This window comes from Rousettus aegyptiacus, unplaced genomic scaffold, assembly GCF_014176215.1.
Source record: "Rousettus aegyptiacus isolate mRouAeg1 unplaced genomic scaffold, mRouAeg1.p scaffold_m13_p_13, whole genome shotgun sequence".
NCBI lineage: Eukaryota > Metazoa > Chordata > Mammalia > Chiroptera > Pteropodidae > Rousettus > Rousettus aegyptiacus.
The window spans coordinates 10,196,058-10,201,866 of record NW_023416288.1 but is presented as its reverse complement, the minus strand read 5'-3'; the positions used below and the strand labels follow the sequence as shown (position 1 = coordinate 10,201,866).

General features: G+C 38.1%; 2 pseudogenes; both read right to left on the bottom strand.

Moving 5' to 3' along the window:
* Positions 1-2,944: 2,944 nt before the first annotated feature.
* LOC118610797 lies at positions 2,945-3,580 on the bottom strand (annotated as a pseudogene).
* Positions 3,581-5,311: 1,731 nt separating this feature from the next.
* On the bottom strand, positions 5,312-5,430 carry LOC118610955 (annotated as a pseudogene).
* Positions 5,431-5,809: the final 379 nt, after the last annotated feature.

The following is a 5,809-nucleotide window of genomic DNA, read 5'->3' as shown; positions in this document are numbered from 1 at the left end:
AGCAGGTTGTGGGGTGAGCTGTTACCCAGGACATGGTCTCATGCAGCTTCAGAGCTCCCTTCTCTATCAGCTGTGACCTTGACCCTACCAGAAGCCTACTTCAGCCTCAATGTCTCAGACTGTAAAATGGGTCCAAGAATTTTCTCTCCCTTATTTGCCTCTCAGGATCAAACATGATGATGATGATGGCTACAAACTACTCAAACGAACGAAACCTTAAAAACCAAAAAACAAACAAACAAAAAAACAAATTCTTTTAAAAGAAAAGTACAAAGCCTTAAAAGAGAAATCCTTTTAAAAACATAGTACAGATTATGTTCCTCTTCTGCTTGAAACACAAGTTTCTATACTCATCAGAGTAGAAGCCTCTCCTTCTCTACTTCATTATCTCTCCCACGGATCTCTTTGCTATTTCTGGGTCATTCTAGCAAGGCTCCCAGGTGCCTCAAGGCCTTCAAACTTATCCCTTTGGCCTGGAATGTTATTTCCCCTGGAAATTAGATTGAACTGAGGATGGAGAAGGCCCTGTTTCCTCACTTTTTTCAGATTTTTATCTGTTCTCAGGAAATCATTACTAGCCACATTTTACTTAAAATAAACTTAATTTAACTTAATATTTTAACATCTCTATACTCTCCTTTCTTGACTTGTTTCCTCTGTTGCATTTATTATTCACCACAATACTATTTATTTACTCATTCATTTTGTTTATTGTCTTTTTCCCCTTAGAGAATATAAGCTCCATATGGTCATTTTTCTGTTTTATTCACTGATGAATTCTTTAGTAACTAGAACAGTGTTTGAATATAGTTTCTGCTTAATGTATGCTTGTTATGTTGAGATTTTTCCAAAGTGATTATGCCTTTTTTTTCTTAAAATTTAAATTATTTGTTCAGGAAAACAAGTACAATTGGCTTTTAACTATCATAATTGGTAATAGCTCGAGCTCTGGGGTCGAAGATCTTGTGTTCACGTTTTGACTCTACCTGTTACATAAACATAGGGATAACAACATCCACTTCACAGAGTGTTTGTAATATATTATGGATATCAAGCATGCAAAAGTTGCAGAGTTCTTGGCCAGAGTAAAAACTGGTCATTATTAGGTATGTTTTTATTAAATTTAGTTACATGGGCATGAAAATAATACTGTATATCCTATATTTCATTAAGTCTGCTTGCCAGTGTGTTAGACCTGAAGTGCTATTGCCTTTGGAGACTCCAGAAATATCTGGACTTCTTCAGACTTCCGGACTAAAGGAAGGTATAGGAAGGTTGAAGTTTTCTCTAGGATTATGTCATTCGAGTATGTGTTGAGCGTATCTTAATTTATTCTGCAATTACTCATACTCACAAGGACTTATTGGAAATGTAAACAAAGAATACTATAAATTAAGATGAAAAAGATGGGGAACCACAAGAATAATAAAAAGGAGCTAGAAATACTCTCTGAAACCAGGGCAGTCCAGACACAATAATAGGCCCCAGAAGGGATTCCAGGTCTTAAGGATCCCCTAAAGTCCCCAGGGTTTGCATTTTCCATTTGGGTGTGGAACTGTGACTCAGGCTGACTCACCGCCACTTAAGTAGTCCAGCTGTTTCCACTTCCGCAGTGAGAAACTCCTGGTCTCCAGGTTGTCAAAGGTAGTCATTTATAGTGCTTTTTAAATTTGTTGAAGTGACTTCTACTTTAGAAAAACCAAAAATAAAGTCTGCCTTGTTTTTAGACTTATGAATCAACCTAGAAGCAGCTCCTAAATTACAGAAAAGGAAAGAAGTTACTCCAACTCTACATTTAGAAACCACTCTTGCACTGGGACTCTTGATTTAAATGGCACATGCTAACATTGGAAAAAGAAAAGAGGAAAAACATTAACATAATAGGAATGGTAACTTTACAAATAAATCTTGGTCACAATTTGGGATTTGAAAAAAAGGAATTAAAGTTCTAACTAAATAGTTCTATAGAATTGTCAGTAAATACACTTAAATGGATACCAACTTATTTAGGAAGAATATATTTTATTACCATTTGCAGAGTGAAAGTGCTAACAGCACTAGAGATGAGTTAAATCAGACTCTGGCTTATTTCCCAGAAAATATATCTATAAAAGAAAGCATAATAATTGGTTTCTTATGCTATCCATTCAGGTGTCTCATGGTTAGTAAAAGTTTAAACTAGATGTGCAAAAAGAAACCTACTTAAAATGTAAAAGAATAAGACCAGATACCAACAGTAGGTGAGTATTTCTTCTGTATATAAAAATTTCAGATGCATGAAATTTATAATTTTCATAGAATTAGTAGGAGCAAACCATAAAATAATATTGCTAGATTTATAGAATTAGAACATATTCAGTAAGGAAAAAGGGGCTCAATTTCACTCCCATAAATAACATAATTAGATAATCCTGTCTGATTTAAAGGCTAGACCAGATTAAAAAATTAATCACTATCCTAGGTACGGACATGTGCTTGGTAGATGATGTTGAATGAAATAATAAAGAAAATTAGCTGTTGACCAAGCTCAGAATGAGACAGGTAAAGAAGACTGTGAAACTAACAAAAATGCATGAAACTAGTTGAACAGGTAGATAAGGCCCCTATTAATAATATGAAATGATGTCTAATGATATATATTTTAAACATGCAGATCTAGTTTTTCTTTCCTTCCTTCCTTCCTTCCTTCCTTCCTTCCTTCCTTCCTTCCTTCCTTCCTTCTTTCCTTCCTTCCTTCTCTCCTTCCCTTCCTCCCTCCCTCCCTCCCTCCCTCCCTCCCTCCCTCCCTTCCTTCCTTCCTTCCTTCCTTCCTTCCTTCCTTTCTTCCTTCCTTCCATTCTTCCTTCCTTTTTCTTTTTTCTCGTTGGGCAGTCCAATGCGAGAAAATGGCAAAATACTAGAAGGCTTCCAGTCACACAATAACGCTGAGGCACCGAGTGGGCAGTTATTCTTTGTGGTCTTTGTTGCTGGCGCAGGGGGATCTGACTTTGGATTTGACTTCAGAGCTGGTCTATCACATCTGGATTCTGCGGTTGCATCTGCTGAGCGAATTGCTGGTCCTCCTGAATGAGACTGGTCAGGTCCTTCTGCAAGGGGCTGGTGCCGGGAGCCCCCAAGGAGTTGAACTGCCCAAAATCATCTGGACGTGAGTTGCCGAACTTAGGCATCGTTCATGAGGTTTGATGTCATACTCATGAAACGAGCTGTTCAGCACTGAGGCACTGAGTCCCACGGGAGGTGTTGGCAACTTTGACATCACCTCCCGTGGGACTCAGTGCCTCTTTCAGCTTGTTGGCTGGTTTGAGATGTGACTTGTGTCGTCAGCATCCAGCTGTAAAGCCTTCTTGTAGTAGGCTGCTGCCGCGGTGTTCTTCAAAACTGGAACGCTCTAAGCTCATCCTGTTCTGAGTTGTGCTGTGGGACCAATCTATGCAGAAGATACTCGCAGCCCTCACCGCTCACTCGCCTAGGTGGAGTTTGCTGTAGACTGCAGCTGCCTTACAGAAATAGACGCGTGGGCCCTATAGAGCTCAATGGCTTTTCGGTAGAAATGCACAGCTGCTTCAACATATTCTTTCATTTCCTTTGCTTCGGTTATGGTGCGTCTGCCTTGGCTCAGTCCTCGCCTGAAGGCGAGGTTCGCTTGGTTTTCTCTGGTCCTGTAGTCTCTCCGTGCCTGATGGCAGCCGTTTCAAACATTTCCAGAAGAGTTTCAGGGAGTGCGAGGTCGCTGTCCTCACCACCGCCCCAAAAGTGGCCTCCAGGACTGGATTTGAGAACATTGAATGTACAAAAATGTACATTCTTGTGCTTTCAAAGTGCAAAAGAATACGTTATTTAAGTAGCTGAGATAAACTCATTGCTAAAACAATTAAGGTAATGTGTCCTGAAAATCTAACATGCTTTATTGTTGTTGTTGTTGTTGTTGTTGCTGCTGCTGCTGCTGCTACTACTACTACTATTATTATTCTGATTCTTTGCTCTATGATATAAGTTCTTAATTGATTTTGTAGCACTAGGAAACATTTGGGGTTTGTAAGGCATTTATTTTGGTTTTCGCAATGATTGAGGGACACTACCAAGCATCTAGTGGTTGACAGCCAGGGATGCTAGTCACACTGCAATACAGGAAGAGTTTGAAATGTTTTGCTTAGCATTCATATAATTGAAATATTTATTTATCTTATCTGAACGTAGAGTCTCATTCTATTTTACTTGTAAAGCAAAATAGTATTTCGGGCATGTTTTAAAATATATGGGATTTTCCAGGAATGCAACTGCAGTGTAAAATGGAAGTATATTTTTATGTGTTTATTTGTTTTTATTACCAGGACTTTAATCCCTCAAACACTGGGAATTCCACCATCCTCTAGTTTTAAAGTTTAGACTGGTATTAGGCTTAGTGGTCTTTTTCCTGATTTTGTTCCTAGAGCATACTTCCCTGCTAACAAGAGACAAGGAATCTTAACCCAAGTAAAAGAGTGTTTCTCCCTAAGGTTTAGAGAAGAGCTGCTGTAAACTGGACACCCCAGGTGTCCTTTCCTTGGTTTTGCTAAATCTCATAAGCACAAAGAGACCTCCCAAGAGAAGGTAATCACAAGCTCATCCTCACCATACCAGCCTAAGGGGAGAGGAAGCAATTTAGAAAGAGGGGAGAATTCAAACAGAGAGCACTCCACACAGCACAGATGGGAACCCCTTAGTTTCTCCCTGGGAAAGCTCTTCCAGCACAATGGCCTACTTTGTCATTCTATCGGTGCTGAGAAAGAGAGGCTTAGGGCTACCCCTCTGCTGCATAGCCAATACTTACAATAATTTACTGGAACTATTTTCTTTGTAATTTTAAAAATATTTTGAGATAATTTTCTTCAAAAAAGGAAAGAACCAAGCAATTATAACCTAACAATTATTATAGATTTTATATGCATATTGCATATGTATTACTAGTATGTTAGAATTAAACACTTTTAATGTAGGAATATAGCATGCATAATTTTTCTATTATTACATGAATAACTATATTTTAAAATACAATCTGTAGGTATATGTCAGTGTATTAAATACTTTATATAGGCTAGAACGTTTAGAAATCCTCCCCTAAAAATTTAGTGTACATCAATGCTTTGTAACTTTTTTTTTTTTTTTTTTTTTTTTAAGGAGAGGCAACCTTTGGTTGACCTCGCAGATTGCAAGGACCGTGCCAGCTTACAATCCCTTATTTTTTATTTTATTTACAACCCTTGGTTGACCTCACAGATGGAAAGACCTTACCAGCTTACAATCTCTTATTTTTTATTTTATTTACTTTTTACGCCTACAGCACCTGGTCTTCCTAGGTGGTCTCCCATCCGAGTACTAACCAGGCCCAACCCTGCTTAGCTTCTGAGATCAGACAGGATCCAGCTTGTTCAGGGTAGCACTGCCATAGACTATCTCTCTTCTTGTGTGTTTTTTCTATTTGTACTTACAAACTGTCCAGATACACTATTACACTATTATTGATTTTCAATAAAAGGGTGATCTGATCTCTCTCTCTCTCTCTCTCTCTCTCTCACACACACACACACACACACACACAATTGAAATGCCCTGAAAACGACTTTTGAAAAAAATGTTTTATGACTAGCAAATTTTGCACATTATGTTAAAGTTGTAATCCAGAGCTTTACTACTTAGAGGGTGGTTCATGGATCAGCAGCATTAACATCACCAAGAACTTGTTTAAAATGCAGTTTCAGACCACAGAATCAAAATCTATATTTAAGAAGATTCTTTTTGTGAGTTGTATGCATATAAAATTTGAGAATTC